This window comes from Cynocephalus volans, chromosome 2 (assembly GCF_027409185.1).
Source record: "Cynocephalus volans isolate mCynVol1 chromosome 2, mCynVol1.pri, whole genome shotgun sequence".
NCBI classification, from domain to species: domain Eukaryota; kingdom Metazoa; phylum Chordata; class Mammalia; order Dermoptera; family Cynocephalidae; genus Cynocephalus; species Cynocephalus volans.
In genome coordinates, this window is record NC_084461.1 from 33,447,272 (window position 1) to 33,466,891 (window position 19,620).

A 19,620-nucleotide genomic window follows, 5' to 3' on the forward strand; every position below is an offset into this window, starting at 1 on the left:
CAATTTTTAACATCTAGTTTTAAAAGAATTCTCTCTTTTATGCCAAATATTCTTATTTGGGCTGTCCTTAATTTGAACAGAAGTATAAGATGCTTTCTTTCAACTTACTTCCTGCAAGGTAATTTTGAGTTATAATTGTCATCCTATCTACATTTGATACATTGGTAGCCTTTCTTCCTTTTTGCATGGCTTTTGGGAAACTAAACTTAAAAAGAGAACAGCTGCCACAACAGTTAAATTCAAAACAGAAAGTCATGTGGTCTTCCTTTATACACCCACCTTTCAAGACTGACTTAGCTCCCTCTGCTGGTTAGTAATATAATTCTTCTTGGTTCAATAGGGTATGTACTGCATTTGTGAAATATTTGGGCTGAATAAGCTTTGGTTCAGTAATTGAGTTAGATTCTTATGTTAATTCTCTAGTAAAATTTGTGTTTACTTAAGATTTTAACTAGCCTAGGCCTTACTTATCTATAAGTGAAAGGGGCCTGGCATCACATGTCTGAAAAACAGAATTTTTATCAATGCTCTTTTTACATAGACTTGCCAATATTACAGTACTGAAATCTACACATAGCAAATAAGGTGCAACAGTAATGAAATTTTAAAATTTTAATAAAATGTTTAAATTTTATTAAAACATTTCAAAATAACATAGTCCTCATCTTATTTTCTTTTTTTGGTTAGATACTTTTCATCCAGTTATACAAAATAATGCCTGACTTTTCTATACACAATTCCCTCCTTAAGCTTCCACCTTTTAAATTCTGTACAAAATTTTAAGTACATTTATTTAAATATACAGAATGAGTTGGGTGACAAATGAGAGTTAACTATTTACTTTAAGTTAAGAAATTATTCTTTATTTACTTTGGCTAGAGAGAAAAACCTTATTGAAAGTTTATGTTATTTTTTGGAGAGGAACGGAGTTTCTGTCATCTTCAAGGAATAACTTGTTCTTATGATAATTACTCTGTGAAAGATAGCAATTTGCTTTGCTCTCCTATGACTAATTAATAAACAATTGTTTTAAGATTAAAGGGAAGGTAGGGAAAAATAGATACAAACATATCTTTTGCCTCACATTTATAATTTTGCTGTATTGGACATTTTAGATTAAAAATGTGCTACGACAGATCAATAATAATCATAGATCTAAACACATCCAATGTAGGTTCACTAAGAACATAACTCCTTCTTACAACTTTTATTATATTTGACATTTCTACCAACCACATACTTTATTTCCTACTCTTTACCTTAAGATCACCTTTCTGAAACCAGTATCAAATCTCCTCTAAAATATCCTAGATCCTCCTCTAAAATTCTGTACTATTTCATAGGCAGTTAGATCTTTCTAACATGCCTTTTTTCCACTTTCTAAGGGGGAAAGTAAAGGAAAACCTAAACTGTAGTTTTAAAAAAAACAACAAAACTTTTTTTTTTGCCTCTAACCCACAGTAAGAAATATATTTTACAAGGTAACCCGGCATACATAATACACACATAAACAAATGTTTATTTAAAAACACTCACCTATACCATCTGTGATATACTCTTAGATTTTCTCTTCTTTTCCAGGTTTAAATAAAAAATGCTAGTCACAATCCACTAAATTGATTTCATGACCCATAATGATATATGACCCACAGTTTTGGTCTAGAGCAGATGCTAACCTACTCGACAGCAGTTAAAGTGAGCATCATGAGTCTCCCTTCATACCTACTTTACATGTTTTAAGTTTTTCATAGGTTTTGTATTCTTTCTTCACAGATAAAAATCATTTTTAACTGATGCTTTTCTAAATTAGTTCAGTATTAAAATACTTGCATAGTTTAACTCTCTGGTTCACATCTAGCACATGTGTAAGGTTCCATGAAGATTAGGCTTTCATGAAGATTTATGACCTTAAATAACTTTATATTGAAATCATATTTCAGAAATGCGTATTTTGAGGGCTCTACCTTTTACACTGCACAGGGCAACTTGTAAAATCAAACTGGTCACTTTGATTTAGGAACATAAGGCATACACAAAAATATAAACAATACAGGAAAGTCATGGGATTATAAATGAATGGCATGGATAGTAAAATCTAGAAATTAAAAAAATTAATAATTATAGATGAGAAGGAGTAATGAAAGGACAAAGCTTGTTCTTAAAGGGGCAGAATAGGCCAAGATAAATAAAGGCATCCATGGGGAAAAAAACAACTCGTTTCAGTCTTTTAAAAAATGGATAAAAATGACTAAGGTTCATAAATACTATCATAAATTTGGTGAAGGTATTTACTTTGAAAATTTGAAACAGAAATCTACTATTTCAAATTTTCAAAGTAAATACCTTCACCAAATTTATAAGTTAAGTTATACACCATACTAAGTTATCTGATAATTTTGTAGCTCTGCTCTCAAAATCAACATCCTTAATTAACTCTTCATCAGTTTCTTAAAAGTCACCCTAAAAGTAATTTAATTATCCTAAATATGAATTTTGGTAGTCCTAAAATAACCTACAAAACATATATACACTGTCTTTTAACCTTTTAAAAATTTGTTCCTATAAGAGATAATGTTATCACTAACAAAGGATAAACTGGCAGGCATAAAATAGAAGAAAATGACTTTCTAAAATTTTCCATTTCTATCATTCTATGGTAAATTGTATTTATCTTGAAGATAAATATTCTTCGATAAAAATAATAATTCATAATTTGCCAGTTGCACCAATTCCTGCTGATGACATTCTATACAGATAGTTAATACTTAAAATCTACTAAAAAATGTTTATTAAATCTGATGCAGTTCATTTATTAAGGATACATATTGGCACCAAGGTCACGGGTTCAGATCCCTATACAAGCCAGGCACCCCCCCCCCCCGCAAAATATGGGAATATTCAGGAATACCCTTGGCAAATAAAACTGTCATGCAACTCAGTCCTTAAAGCAAGGAGGCAATATTAGGTCAGATTAAAAGTTTACTGGGCTACCCCCCAAACTAAAATTGACAAGTCAAGGATGTAACAATGAATTATAAGGCTACCGTAAGTCAACTGCTTTGGGACATAAAAGATTAAAAAATGTAAAAGCAAAACAAATCAATGGTGTTGGGCAAAATAATTATTAAGCAAAAAAAAAAAAAAAGACAATGATATCAAGAAAACACTAATGCTAGATTAATAGATCCTATATAAGATCTCAACTCAGATACTTAAATTTAAGCAGGTAAAACATTAACAGATGGAGAAATATTCTGATATGCTTTGAGACAATTTCCTTAATTCTATAATCTGGAAAAAAATCGGTATAAACTATATGCAAGTTAAAACCTACAAAGGCAGTGCGGCCTTGTATGTTTTCATTCACTCCCGTATATACTATATTTGCTAGCATAAAGCTAATTAGCCCCTAATAAGTCCTCAATAAGTATTTAAGTGAGAGAAGAAACTAAAAAATATTTTAATTATAAATTAAAATTTTAAATTAAATGCTACAATAGTGCCAAAACTTTCCACCATAGATTTTATCAGTGCAGTTACTTGGACATGCAAAATTACTAGTTTACCAGTAATATTTAAGAAAGTATATAGAAAGATAATTGTGTTTCCATAAGCAAACTGAAGTCCTGGTATTTTGAAACTAAGTGAAGAACACATTCAGAGCCATCTGTATTACTTAAAGCTGTTCTTAAGATTTGGGAGTAAACCTATAATGAACAGACTATTTGATTTACTAAACAATGTTTAATTAATTGTATTATAGATATTTATCAAGACTATCTCGTCCAAAAATTCAATATGTGAAATATGAAAATTTGTAATAATATTATAGCCAAAGGCTTATTGCACAGCTTCTAGTTTACTGATATATTTACTTATTTTAACTTAAAAGGCCTACTTTACCAGCCCCTAGGAAATAAAATTCCTCACATTTGTTTTATATAGTTTTCAAAAATCATTCTCAATTAATTTGTTGGTATACCTGGTGCTATCATACAGTAAGTAAATGCAAATAAACAGCCAACTAAGTGGTGAATTAAAATATCCACACTAAGACTGACCTCAGCTTTCACTGAACCTTTTCTTCAGAAGAAAACTAAAAATAAATCTAACATTTGCTTTGCTTGACAGCATAATTGAGTAGTAACCAAAGTAGCTATCTGTGGTCCTTTATATAAAGCCTCCTAGCCACAGAAAAACGCACCTTTTGAATCACTGCTCCTGGCACACATTTAGTGCCCAAATAAATACTTGCTGAATGAACTTTCCCAGTAGTGCCGGATTTGGGCTGAGCCAACCAAATTCTCACAGACTTTAATTTAGTGAAAATAGCACGTATTTCTAGTGAAAATAGCATGTATTTTGCAAGAAAGAAGGCAGACAGGATAAAGAATGCAGTTTGTGAGACTCAGGAGAGCAAAGCTAATTGGCCCAGTATGTATATGATCATATGATAAAGTAATGCACAGTCCTCTAGGATGCCCATGTACAGTCACATAAAAACAAGTAATTACCATTAGTTTGTGTGCTTCTGGTGTTGTGGAGGGCTCTCAGATGTCTAGAAGTATGTAATCTCTTTTTCCAGAACTCTATAATAAACATGCATTTTTTTCCCCCTGGATAATTTTTCCAGTTTTACAATCTTTCATAAACTTCTCTGTAGCATATAAGCGTATGCTAAGTATATACGAAATATAAGTACATATTAAAGTATAGAGTTCAGAAAAGGGAGGGCGGCAAGGTGTCAAGGCCCTTATAATCATCATTCATCCATTAACGAAATATTAAGCCCCTACTGTGTGGCATTATTCTAGGCGCTGGACATAATAACAGTAGAGAAAAACAAAACTTCTTGTCTTGGAGTTTACATTCCACTGGGGACAGACAGGTAATAAGATAACCAAGTAATATGCATGTATGTAAAATGACCACAGGATAAAATGAGAAGGGGGCCAGGGAACTTGCAGTTTTCAAAGGGTGGCCTCGGAAGCACCGAGGTGACATATGAGCAAAATTCTGAAGGTGAGGGAGCAAGCCTTATGGACACTTGGGGAAAGGGCTAGCAGAAAGACTAGCAAGGGCAGAGTCCGACTTGCAAGGGTGCCAGGACAGGTCCTCCCCCATAGTGCGCAGGGCCTTAGGCTGCGGTCAAGGCTTTGGCTTTTACTCCCGTCGAGATGGTCAGACATTGCAGGGTCTAGAGCACAGGGGTGACAATAGTTAGGTTCCCTGAGTGATTTGAGGTACAAAAGGAATAACCTTTAGGCAAGTTTTCCCACTTATAGCGCACTGGTACATACACAAATACACAATACGATTAACGTTAACTTAATGGAATTCATTAAAATGTAACACATTTCGTCCGTTTTGAGTAAAACCCGCTTACCTACTGCACTTTTTACCTGAGGAATAGCACCCTTCTAATTTACACAAATAAACAATAGAGAAGTGTGGAACGATGAAGTTACTTCTTGTTTTACAATAACATTACAGGCATCGTACTGAACGTATAATCACATTTTGTACTCCAGCCTTATCCGGTGCCTCAGTGTTTCAAGCGTAAAGAGGAAAGCGACGTTTGAAATCCGCTGGCCCCAGGCCCGCCGGTCGCCACAGTCCGCCGGTGGCCGGGTCGACGGCTCTCTCCGCGCGCTCGGCTCCACCCACACCTAGAGGGGGGCGCCGGAGCGGGGTCCGCCGCCGCAGGCCAGCTCCCGGCTCGCACAGCGTCGCCTGCAGGTCTTTATCCCGACTGTTAGGGAAGAATCAAAACCACCGCCAACCAAAAGCAAGACCAGCAGAGATCGCACATTTCCAGAAATAAATGCACCACAAACACGGTTCCCAATCCAATCCAGCCAGGAGCCGTCTTCACCTCCAAGGCTTGCGTTCTTACTCCGCAGGAATAACACACAGACAGGCGTAAAGTCCGGCCTCCCAAAAGGAGAGAAGGTGTACGGTACATCCATCCACCCGGCCGCGGGGACACCATTTTAAAAAATGCACCATCCTCTTCTAATCGCCGGCGTCCTCTACGTGGCCGCCCGGAGCTCGGCTCCCTAAAGCTAAAGACGACGGGCCGGGGCAGCGCGCGCGGTCTCCAGCCGCCGCCCTGTGCGGCCAACGAGCCGGTCCAGGCTTGAGCGCCGCCAAGCACACGGCCACCACAGGACTCGGGCCCCGCTCCCGTCGGCCTCCAGGAAAACAGAGCGGGGACAGTCGGCCCGCTAGTGCCGCAGCGCCAACGCCGCTCCACAGGATCGACAATATAGGCAACATCTCCAGCCGCCCTGAGGAGGAGAAGATCGTAGAGGAGAGCCGCTGCCGGCCCCGCCGGTCCCGGCGCGGCGGAGGACTCGAGCCCCAGTGGCGGCGGTGGCGGAAGTGGAGTGGGGAAGAGGGGGTGGTTGTTAGTGTTTGGCGCCGGCGGAGGGAGTCATTCCTGCAGCTGCACTTCCGGTCGGCATTTTGTTCTGAGAGGGAGAGACGGAACGAGAGAGAGACACACACAGGGCTCCTTCCCCCCGCCCTCCCCCCCCTCCCTCCGTCGGTACCGACTCACCCGACACCACCAAGCCGCAGGGAGGGACGCCCCCGCCGACAGGAGGATTGGTTCCCGGGCCCGCGGCGATGCCCCCCCGGTAGCTCGGGCCCCTGGTCGGGTGTTTGTGAGTGTTTCTATGTGGGAGAAGGAGGAGGAGGAGGAAGAAGAAGCAGCGATTTGTCTTCTCGGCTGGTCTCCCCCCGGCTCTACATGTTCCCCGCACTGAGGAGACGGAAGAGGAGCCGTAGCCACCCCCCCTCCCGGCCCGGATTATAGTCTCTCGCCACAGCGGCCTCGGCCTCCCCTTGGATTCAGACGCCGATTCGCCCAGGTAAATTCCTACTCTTTATTTCGGCGGCGGCGGCGGCGGCGCCAGGTCCTCAGCGTCTCTCCACCTCGCTCCCCTCCCCGCCGTTTCCTTAGCGGCCCCAGGTCTTCCACGGTCGAGTCTAGAGTTCGCTCCTCTCTGGTGGCAGCCTCCCTGGGTGACGGTGGTTTTGTACCCTCTCCCGGCCGGCTCCGGTGGCGGGGACTGGGCTCCTGCCGGGCGGCCGGGGAGGCGTAGGCCCAGCGGAGAGTGCAGGCCGCGGGCCAGCGGAATCTACTTGAGCTCGGGGATTAGGAGAGCTCCGGGCTGAGCGGAGCGACTGCTGGTCGGTGACAGGCCTCGCCCGGGAGAGGAGCCGTAGCTAGTGAGGAGGCGGAAACAATACAACTAACAGCAAATGTGCCCTGATCGTCCCCATATTTACAACTTTCCCGGTCCGGGAGTGGGGAACGTCCCAGTGAAACAAACAACCCCCCTTCTTCCCCCTGTGACCCCATGAAGGGAGGAAGTAGTTTCAGTTAGTGAGACAAATGTAAATACTCAGACACGGATCCAGTGGTAATTCTTTCTCTTTGTAAAACTTGTTTGGACGTTGGAAAGTTAATAAAGACTCATGTTCTTTTTAAAATAATTAAATCGTCCGCATGAATTTTTAATACAGAAAACCATGCTGTGGTAGACACTGCACATCTTCCCCCTAACCCCAAAAAGAGCTTTTATCTTGTTGTTTGACAGTGTATGTGTTGCACATGGACTTTTTATTCAAAGGCAAGTATAAAGTACTTGACAGGTTTACTCTGCCACTTTATACTTGTTTGCGTTATGTAAGGACAATTTTAAACGACTATATATAAAACACTCAGATACTTGCTGACCTAAACATGTACAGGCATATAAAGAATTTTAAATGTTCTGAGAATTGTGCTGAGATACGGGTAAAAACAATTCTCTTTGAAAGGATAGAAATTGAGTTCTACTTAAAACCCTTGAGAAGTAAAAAAAATAAAATTAAAATAAAAAATAAAAAGTAGAAGGTGCCATCCTTTTATGTCAGAGCAGATCTTCTTTAGGTCCCAAGATTGTCATTGGCTGTTTGTGCCATGATGTTTGACTGTGTAATGAGAGAGGTGTCATTTTAATAGGTCAAATGTATCTGTAAATGCTGGAGAAAAATGTCAGTTCTAGCTTAACAAGTTCGCGAGTAAGTTAAGTGTTTAGAGCTTGTTTATAGAGGCGTTGGTAATGTAGGTTGGTGTAAGGATGAAACACCAACTTAAAAGTCCTCAGTCATACAAATTGCATAGAAAAAGAAATGTACCTAGGTTAGACTATTTTGATACTTTGTTTCCTATTCGCTGAAGGCAAACTTTCATTGGTTAAAATGAAGCAACACTGCTCAACAAAGTCCTTGTTTTACTAGTGGGTGTTACATGGCTTCAATTGTTATTATTATTATTATTATTATTTTTATTATTATTATTATTATTATTTTGTCTTTTAAAGTTAAGGTTGTCACTGTAGTATAAGTAACTTTTCTGGAGGTTACTTTTGAGTTTTAGCATTCTGCTTACAAAAAACTGTTCCACATTTCCTGCAAACGTACGGATAAATGTTAAAAAGAGTGAAGTTAATATAGCTGTCACGTACTAGGCATGTTTTTAATGCTATAAATCCGTGTAGTAGTCCGTAGCGTGTCCGTGATTTGTATTGGTCAGGGAGCAGTTTGAATTTTAAAATGCCTGAAGCTCCTGCTGAGCCCCAATCCCGGCCTCCCTCCCTCCCACTAATCTCCCATTCCTGTCTTTGTGCTGCCTGCTCCTGTTAGACACTGTTTGCTGCGGGGCCTCAGGCCTACAGAGGAGGGTGTGTGTTGCGCGCGGGTGGGGGGAATGCCAAGGAGGGAATGCAGAAGGGAAGGACACTTCACATTTTAAGAAAGCAGGGGGGTTGGTTTTGGGGGGATGGGTTATGTGTGTAAGGGCTTCGTTATAAATGTTCAAAATGCCCTCATATGTTCCTCTAATTGTCTTCACAACTTTTATTTAATTAAAATACTGAGACGTATGTCAAGAGATAAACATATTTCTACAGAAGATAAAAGAAGACTTCTGTTTGCTTAGTTTTCATCAGCAGAAGCAACTTATTTTTAGGGCTTTATACTTAAGGAGAGCCTTACGCAGATGTTTGAATCCATGTGTTAGATATTGGTTTATGTAGTTTTTTCCCCTTGGGATTTTGGAATTAAATTACAGTGAATTAGTTCTTCTCAACTTGTTTCCTCAATTCTACATACTTAGTAATTTATTAGTAGTATAGGTTGTGTGATAACTTTATTAAGGTAGCATACATATTTCTTTAAAGTAAGTTTGAAAATATTTTTTATTTGGTCCAAACCAATTAAATTAAGTCATTTTTAAAGGAGAAAACGTTGTGTAAAACTCAAATAAAACCTAAATTTGAACTTTAAATTTTTGATAACTTAGAGAAACAAAAGTTATTCTCTTCAACTAAAGATTATAACTAGTCCTACCTCCTCTGTATTGGTTGGGATATTCATCAGTGGCTAATCTTGTATTACTTTTTTTTGCTGGGGAGTGGGGAGAGTTCAGAGAAAGGAGACGATCATAAGTGTTCCAGTAATCTTATAATTCTAGTTATATTATTTGGAGAAATATTTTCTCATGTACCTAAGTGAAATCTCAACAGTGTGGTTTATTGTTTCTCTTGAGTCTGTAGAGTTACCAATAACTTATATTACTTGAAATGAAAACAGTTTTAAAGTAAATAATGAAAGTCTAGTGAATCAGAGATGAACATTAAATACTTATTTTCAGTATTTAGAAAAGTTTATTTAGGATGTTTCCTTTTTAAAGCCATTCAACAATTTGTTTACTAAAATTATTTGAGAGCATTTTTGAACCTGTGAGAGGAATCATAATGCTGTCCACCTTTAAGAAGAAAAAGATTATATGTGAAGAAAAACTGTCTATTTGAGATTCTTTTTAGGGATGAAAAATGAAGGTTTTTACTATAGCAATAAACTTAGTTTGGGTTCTGCATAGTAATCATTATTAAATTTAAAAAGTATTGTACCAATTGAAACATGAATTTTCTTTATTTGGAGCCAGACTACCCAACTCAAACATGTATTTTCTAAGGCTTCCTAAACTACTTACATAATTAGTTTTTTGGTACCAGTTCATCATCAAACTGTCGTAGAAGCACTTGAACTCATCTGTGTTAGATTTTTGACATACCCTATTGTGCTATTTTTACTTTCTCAAAATAAAATGCAATAATTAAGAGTAAGTTAAAACTAAGAGTTTGAATTTTATATAATTTCATTTAGCTTTCCTTCCTATTGCTTGTTTGGAAAAGCATAATTTGTAACTATTTCTAAGATTTTAAACTCATATGGGATCTCCATTTATATGAAGTGAACGGGAGGTCTGAGGTAAATTAAAATTCCTTTTAGAGAAATGTAACTTTAATTCTGTTTGTCACATTATTTACCATAAAATGATTAGGAAATTACTAGGAAGGAACCTTTATAGAACCATGATACTGAACTGTTTAGTCGAAGATCCTTATTTTAATATCCTGAGCATGCTGAGTTGGCTTTGGTGATATTTTATAGCCTTTAAAAATCATTTAAAAGTGCATTTTTTAAGCAAAAGTTTTCCCCATTTTCAGCACTTGTCATTTGTAATAATTCTTTGCATTTCTAAATTGGTTTTTTCTCAAGGTGACCTGAGTCCATTTATAAGTGTTCTCATATTCCTGTGAGAGAAGGGACCAGTGTGATTTCCATTTTTTTTGATGAAAAACTTGACACTCAGAGACCATGATTTGTGTCGTTTATGTAGTACCCGTGGGAGAATAAGGGATTCCCTGACACTTAACTAGTTTTGTGTTAGATTGTTCCTTTAAGAAATGTCTGAGCTCTGGTCTTGAAGCTAGGTATTGCTCATTGCTGACACTGATACCATTTGTGACTTTTTCAATTATCTATTCGAGGTGTTTTTCTTTCTTTTTTTAGAGAGATCATACCTGTTTCTTGGTTGTATTTTTCTGGTATGAAAATAGCACATTTACCTTAGAAATCCTTACCTTGTGTTTATGTTTGGTGTTTAAATGACTGATTTTCTTTACATATATCCCTACTAAGAAATATAAATGAATTAACTGTATTCCTAGTATACAATATGTAATATCTCCTGAGATGTTTCATTTTTTAATTTTATTTTTAAAAAATTACCAGAGAGAGGGCTGGCTGGTTAGTTCAGTTGGTTAGAACGTGGTGGTGGTAACACCAAGGTCGAAGGTTCTAATCCCGGTACCAGCCGGCTGCCAAAAAAAAAAAAAACCCACAAAAGGTTACTAGAGTGGAATTTTAGTGTTTCCAGTTGATTTAGAAGCAATTTTAAAAACCATGTCTCTTAACTTAAGGCCATCATTGTAATTTTAAAGGGTATTTTATGTGCTCAGAATTTTTGCCCAAATAAGTTAAATGATAAATTTGATTTTAGATATTTGTCTTGTATACGATTTTGTTTTGATGTAAATCTGGAGTCAGTTGTAATGGATTTTGTTACTTTGCATGATGTTTTAGGGCATATTCCTTTCTATTCCCAAAGTGATATTATTAGGAGAGATTATTTCTTGTTGCAGTGTTGCCAACTAAAGTTTTGCCCCATAAGATTTTGAGGGCTTATTATTTGCCAGGCATTGTGCTAAGTATGTCCCCCATATGTTATCTCATTTAGTTCTTCGGAGCTCATGAAGTAGAAACAGTTATTGTCCACATTACAGATTAAGGAACAGGCTGGAAAGATTTAGAAAATTGCCCAAGGTCTTATAATTATTAGTAAATGATCAGTCTGATTTACATTGGTTCTTAAGGATTCGGGGTTCTACATTTATAGTTTTAGTAAAATTTTAATATTATCCTTTGATTGATCAGTTGATTCAATACTTACAAGTCATATAGTTAAGGAAGTTGTATACTTCTGGCAAAGAAACTAGAGTAAGATTCAGGCTATATATCCTGTATTTATAATGTTTTTGAAATCAACGTGTTTTTACTATCTTATATTTTAAATTTGTTAAGCAGTCTGTGAATTTTTTACTTCTCTTACGTTTTTTGTATTGAGTTGAACTTGTTTGTCAAAGCCTCTATTTTTAGAAAGTGAAAATTCAGCTTTAGAGTGATTTCATTCATAGAAATGTGTATGACCAACGGTGGTATAGTAGATGAATCTGTAAATAGTATGACTGATAATTTTTTTAAATTCCAGTATTTATATAGCCAAAGAATGTTGATCCTTTCAAAGTCATCAACTTGGGAGGTGTGCAGAGCTGAGTTCTGGTCTTGAAACTAAGTATTGCTCATTCCTGACCCTGATACTATTTGTGACTCTTTCAGTTATCTAAGTTCATAGCAGAAAAATACAACTTAGTCCAGAGCTGTTGCCATTACATACAACTTACGGGAATTTCTTTTGTGAATATCTTTAGTAATTCAGAGTGTTTGAGATAGTCTTTTTCTTATCCTTTTTGGAAAATCTTTATTTTCAGGGGTGAATCTGAGTTTTAGATATTTAGTTTAGGAAAACTAAGGTTTAATAATATCTTTTGTGTGTGTCAGGCACTGTGTTGAGTGCTTTACATTTGTTATGTGTAATATTATTGAATAATATCCATGTGCTAGAAACTGTGCTGGGACATTATATGAATTTTCTTAATTCCTCCAGGTATAGCATAGAGTTGGTTGTATGAGAAAACTGAGGTGTAAAATAATTAAGTGACTAGGTCACACAGCTAATAAATGCAAGAAAGTGGAGAAAGGACTTCAGAGTTTATTTACTGATCACCCTTAATCACTACATTGTGCATTATGATTTGAACCTCACAACTACCCAGTGAAGTTAGTGATAGTGCTCTTGTTTTATAGAAATGGAGGCTCATCGTGTTAAAGAAATTCGTCTGGGGTGAGCATATCTAGCAAGTGTTAGAGATAGGATTCCAACCCAAATATGTCTAGTTCTAAAACCTCTGTTCTTTTATTTCTACCACCCTGCCTCTTCCAGATTTGTAATACAATTTTTAATGAAAAGGGTAGGTTTTGTTATGAAGCAGTAAGGCTGTTTTTCTTGTGTGGCTTATAAAGAGATCCTCAAGATAGTTTAAAAAGAAGAATTGTAAAATGTTTTTGTCACTTAGAACTGATTCATTATTTGATGGTAGTCTTTTTTTAAAAATACCTTGCTACTTCATATCACATATAAGACACAAAATGTTTATATATACAAATATGCTTTTGAACAGGATATTGACTTTTAAATATATGCACTGTGGAATATATTAAAATATATATCTGTGGAATAAATAGCTTTTGAAAATTTGACAAAGCTACTTTTTTTTTTTTTTTTTTTTACCAGTAAGGGGATCGCAACCCTTGGCTCGGTATCGTCTGCACCACGCACAGCCAGTGAGCGCATCCGCCATCCCTATATAGGATCTGAACCCACGGTGCTATCAGCGCCGCACTCTCCTGAGTGAGCCATGGGGCCAGCCCTTGAGTTACATTTTATAAAAATGTTAGGCATTCAGAATTCCCAAGAATATGTTAAACTTCCACAATAATTCATGTAGGTAAATTGCTTTGCCACCTTATGTGTCTGTAACGTATCATTTAACACGGATATACCAAACTCCTGTAAAGTTTTCTTTTGTGTATTTTTGTCCTTTGGCAGAAAGGAAAAACTCTTTCAACAGGCAAAAACATGAAATTAGCAACATTAATTAACTTATTAAAATAATTTTATGTACTGTTAACTCTCCTGAGAAATTCAGAAGCTGCAACATAATTTTGAAATGCTGGATTACTTTTCGTTAGAATTAACAGATTTGGGTCACTTGTCTTTTCAGTTCTTTAGTCTTGTGCAGATGAAATGCATAGATTTTTTTATATGAGCACTATCTTTCAAAAATACTCTAGATACCTTAAAATTAACAATGTCTAAAGCTAATAAATTATTAAAATGTCAACTATAGTTTACTGTAGAAATATTAATTCTTGTGATTGATATTTATGATATTTAATTTGTTATTTGCAAAACAAAAATGTCCTTGAAATTAATCCTAGCTAGGAAATATTTCACTGAGTTTTCTCAATACTGCTATTCAGCAATGCTTTCAGTATTTTAAAACCTGCTTTTAGTTGTCTTTATCTAAGATTCCCAATTTCCAGCTAAAGAAATTGATCATCCGAGTATAGGCTATATGTAATTTAGTTTTTCCTTGGTAATGACCAAGTTGAAATTTTACGTGGGTTTAAATTGGACATAGCTCCTTTTATTATTACTATTAAAAATTGATGCAAATGACTAAAATTTTTTTCCAAGGTTCTGTTTATGTCTTAGAAGACTCTAAGATTGACATTTAAATGTAGTGGCCTAAAAACTACTGTTACCGTTCTTTCCCCTTTGAGAAAAGAATTAGGATCCAGTATTTATCCCATAACCTAACTTCAGGTTATCCTGAAAGACATATATAACATATACTTTTTATTTAACTCTACTGATCTTTTCACTCTTTTCTCTTTCTGTTTTCTTGCAGGTCTCTTCCTTTCTCTGTCACTGTCCATTTCCTCTTTATCTTCCCTTAAGCAAATTTTTATATAGCATGGTTAATATAGGTGTTCTTTGTTGCTAATGTGGATGGCCTTGTAATGTGTTACTTTCCATGATGAAACCTAGAGCAGTTTGGAAGACCTCAAATTTGAGATCTTCATAAGTTCAAAATATATTGCTGGTGAAAAACATTGACATTAATTGTGAAAATGTATTTTTGTGTGATGTTCTCACCTTTCTTCTGTAGACATGGCTTACTTTTCAGAATATCAGCTTAAGGACCAGAAATTTTTTGTAAGGAGAAAGAAATAAAGCATGGCCTTTTTTGCGTGTGAAAGTTCCCCTGGTTTTTCCCTTTTATAACGTGTACAGTTTATTACTTGTATCTCTTGATACAATAATTTGTTCCTATGTCTGTCAAGCCATGCTAAACTATCAGCTCTATGAGAGCAAGGAGACTCTACCAATTTCATCTGCCTGTAACATCATCACAGTGCTTGTCTTATTTTAGCTGTTCAATAAATTTTTGTTAAATTGATTAGTTAGAATTGAGCTGTAGGATATTTCTTAAAGATGATATATCTCTAAATCTGAGATTAGTGAATGGCAAGTATATTTCTGTTAATTTCAAAATATTATTGGATATATCTATGTCTTAGAGGTTTTTTGCTTTTGGAGTAAGAGCATTTTACATATATCCCTAACAATACCTACATAGCATAACTTATGTATAAAAATAAATCAGGGCTGGCTGGTTAGCTTACTTGGTTAGAAGATGGTATTGATAACACCAAGGTCAAGGGTTCAGATCCCCAAATAGGCCAGCCGCCCAAAAAAAAAAAAAAAAATCATCAAAGAAAAAACTAAAAAGTTCCTTTTTCAGCTGTTTGTGAGGATTTTTTTGTTCTGGTCCCTTGTGCAGTATTCTGGGGGGGTTATTACAAAAGGGTAGGTATCTACATACTTTTTGTTTCAATCTTAAGATAGATTTATTATAGTTTTTATTTTCTTTGCTAATTTCAGTACAGTTGGCCTTCTGTATTTGAGGGTTCTGCTTCAGCAAATTCAACTAACTGTATTAAAAATATTTAGAAAAAATAAAAAATAACAATGCGACAATAAAAAAATACAAATTAAAAAATAATACAGTATGACAACTAATTTCCATAGCATTTACATTAAGTTATTATGAGTAATCTAGATATGATTTAAAGTATATGGGAGGATGTGCATAAGTTATATGCAAATACTATGCCATTTTATATCAGGGACTTGGGCATCTGTGGATTTTGGTATCTTCAAGGGGCGGGGGGGAGGGGATACTGTAACCAATCCCCTAAAGCTACCAAGGACACTGTATTATGTATAATCAGATAAGTTAACTGTAATGAGAAATGTATTGCAGCACATTAAAAGCTATTCAACTAAAATAAATGATCTGATGACCAAATTCTTTTAAGATTTAAGTCAGGTTTATCGAGGTATAATTTACACGGTAGCATCTTGCAACCACCACCACAATCAGAATATTTTTATTACCCAGAAAGTTCCCTTGTGTCTCTTTGTAACCAGTTTCCTACCCCTGCTTCAGCCAAGACACCAGATCTGGTTTCTGTCCCTATAGTTTTGCCTTTTCTGGAATGTCAAATAAGTGGAATCATAGTATATAGCCTTTTGTATTTGGTTTCTTTCACTTCACAGAAGGCTTTTGAGATTCATTCATGTTGTTTCATGTATCAGTAATTTGTTGGTGACTGAATTTTGAAATTATATTTAAACGTACTCTTTAACTTTGGTACTACTGTTATCAAAAAGTGTTATCAAAAAATACTTTAATATTTCTCTCAGATTTTGACAGGCTGCCTTATTATTGAACATTTTGCTTACCCGTTTTTACCCTTCAATTTCCCCTCCAATCTAGTATAATTGACATTATTATTAAATGGCATTTATTTATATTAGTAAATGCTGTTAGCTTAAATGCTCTACCAAGCAGGTAAAATATACATTGCCCTCTTTTTCATCATAATTAAAATAGATAGCATCTTGTATATTGAACACTTAGCACATAGAGACTGGAATAAGAAATGAGGGATGGTACAGTAATAACTCACCAAAAATTTAGTGTACATTTTGCATTTTTAATGTTTGTAAGTTTATCCTAAAAATACAGCATAGATTATAGTGGGGAACAGTCATACCCTATCTTCTAATGATTAAAAAAGCAGTGCTAGTTACTGAAAGTTGAGGGCAGATAATGAGGACAGAGTAATTTTCTGGTCATTTTTTTTGACCACCTTCCCACCCCCCATCTCCCACCTTTACTCCCTTTTTGAAACAGCTTTCTCTCTTGGGTTCAGGGATATTCTCTTCTTGTTATTCTCCTATGTCTTTGACCTCTCATTTTTAGACTCTCTTGCTAGTTCTTCCCCCTCTGCCTACCCCTTTAAATACATGTATTCCCAAGGTGGTTCTTCAACCTTAGTTTTGTTCTCTCTTCCTCTTGATCTGATTTGTTCACATGACTTGTTACATGCTACCTGTGTGCTGATGACTTACAAATCTGTCCCCAAAATGTTTCTCTCCTGAGCCACATCCAGCTGTCTACCAGGTTCCTCCTGATGTCCCAAAAGTATTAGAAATTCAGAAGTATAAATCTGAATTCATCTCTCAGTCCTTCCCTACTCTCAGTCCTCTCTCACCCAAAAAGAAAGAAAACCGTTCCTCTTACAACTATATGAAGTAGGTTAATGTTTCCACCATCAACTCAGTTGCCTGAACTAGAAACTTTGGATAATCATTGACCCTTCTACTTTTACTGCATCTCCAATCCAGTTGTTCACCCAGTCTGACATTTGTAATACTCCCCTGAATATCTCTTGAATACATCCCTCCTCCAATATTTTGATTCTGAAAGTGGGCCTGAACATACAGCTTGTCAGATTGAATAACTGCTAGCGTTTTAAGAAAGATTTAGAGGTCATTGTTAAAGAAGTATGTGTTTAGTGTTTGGATACTTTTTGGTTCTGTGCTTGGCTCTGGTATTTAAAATTAAGGTGTAATCTTCAGTAACATTCATATTGTATAGCCTAAATGCAACTGCCTTCTGTACACATTTTCATTATATCTAAAATCTAGGGCTTCTAGCTCAGTATATGAACTTAGAACAGTTTGAACTCAGTGTTTATCTTTCCATACAGCACTTTTAGAGTACTACATTTATGGAGGTGTACATTCATTTTAATACTGTGTGTTTATGTGTTCAGGAGCAGAGTCTGAGTAGAGAAGAAAATGGGAATATGGGAGAAAAGGTAGAGGAAGAGCTAAAGAAACAAATGCAGTGGGATATGGTAATACTCAATTGCTAGGCATGCAAATGTTTTTAATGGCAAGAGTCAGATATGTTGTAACTGTATTACTTATTTGTAAGTTTGGAAGTTGTTGCTCATGGTTTTGTATAAACTTCTGATGTTTCTTCCTTAGAATAAGAAGTTATCCCTTCTACCTCCCAATTTGAACAAAAGGGCCTTTTTAGAGCTACTGGTTTACATAATCTATAGTATATCTTTTGTCAAGGGGCATCTTAAAATGTGATGCTGTCTTGAAAAATGAAGTAAGCAATTTCTTCATTATATATCTAGAGCTTATAACTAAAAATACATGCTGTATTTTGCTCTAGTGCTAATTACCTTGTTTTAGAGAAAATGGGATAGATCAAAGGCAGTTTACAAAGGTGAAAGGAGAACCACCTGGTAGTCACTGGATCCCTATGGTGGCTTGCACATAGTAAGCACTCAATAAACAGTTGTCGAATAAATGAATTTGAATGTATAGCCATGTGCCGGATAAGAACAACAGACTGCATATACGATGGTGGCCATACCATAGAGCCTAGGTGTATAGTGGGCTGTATTATCTAGATTTGTGTAAGTACACTCTATTATGTTCCCACAACAACAGAATCATCTAATGGCATATTTCTCAGAATGTGTCTCCATCCTTAAACAACAAATGACTATATTTCAGTTTTATATATGACTAATTGGAATGATGGAAGATGGATGGGTCTTGCTAAATAATGAGCAAGTTTTATAGAGGAAAGAAAACATGAAGCCCAGAAAAGGTAGGACAGCGTTGACAGCAAAGAATTGGTGTAATTTAGTTAATTATTTATATTTGGACAGTTAGATTTGCTTAGCTGGATAAGAGAAAATATATGTACAGAAATGTTTTGAGTTTCTTCTACTCTTTCCCACTCCAGCTCTGCTTCGGGACCCCCATATTCACTGCTAAGGAATAATTGGTAAGGTTGGGGCTAAAATGATTTGTGTCATCTGGATATGCGTATTAGAAATTGGGAGATATTGGTGGGAAAAGAAGAGAGGTATTTCTTATAGTTCTTAAATCTTTTCCAGTTACTCATGGTTCCTAGTATATGTCAGGGTGACATTTCACTGTCCTCATTATTCAGATATGGGGGTCTAAAAGCTAGAATTTAAAATGATTTTAGATTTGCAGTAATCTTGTGACTGTCCTAGGATGAAGTTCAGTGTCTGAATCTCTGGTATGTTACCTAGCTGTTGAGCCATGTTGTCACCTACAGTAATTATCTTATGGTTGTAGTGATTCTGGTATTTTCAAATAAAAGATTGCCAATGAAAAGTAGAGTTTTTTATTAAAATTTTAAAGTTCAGCAACTCTTCATTCCATTAGTTTTCTTGGAAGCCAGAACTACATATAGTTTTCAGTATGTTAAGTAAGGCTAAGTTGTGAAACATAGAATTTAAAAAATTTTAAGAACCTCAAGGTTGAAGATATCTCTTAATTTTTTTTTTTTCTCCCAATTATGGAAGCAATGTGAAAAAAACTACATGCTTTTTGGAAAGTAGGAAAACTATAATCTTAAATTTTATGTTTTTCCTACTAGGTTCTTAAATAAAAATATTTATATGAATATAATTATGGTTAAATATATATACATGGTATAAATATACATGTATATTCCTGTTTTCTCTTAAGGTTGTACCATAAAGATTTTCCTAGTTTCCTATACAAGGGTACTTCAAAAAGTTCATGGAAAGATTTATTATCTTTTAATTCTGTTTTTCCACAAA

The 19,620-nt window shown here is 36.0% G+C and overlaps 1 protein-coding gene across 3 annotated transcripts in view; it reads left to right on the forward strand.

The window, feature by feature from the left end:
- Window positions 1–6,483: 6,483 nt before the first annotated feature.
- NIPBL (NIPBL cohesin loading factor) overlaps window positions 6,484–19,620 on the forward strand; it is a 200,928-nt gene continuing 187,791 nt past the window's right edge. For all 3 annotated transcript variants that reach the window (XM_063087985.1, XM_063087986.1, XM_063087987.1), the window contains exon 1: window positions 6,484–6,875. The gene's annotated coding sequence lies outside the window, so the exon portion shown is untranslated. The remainder of the gene's footprint in view (window positions 6,876–19,620) is intronic.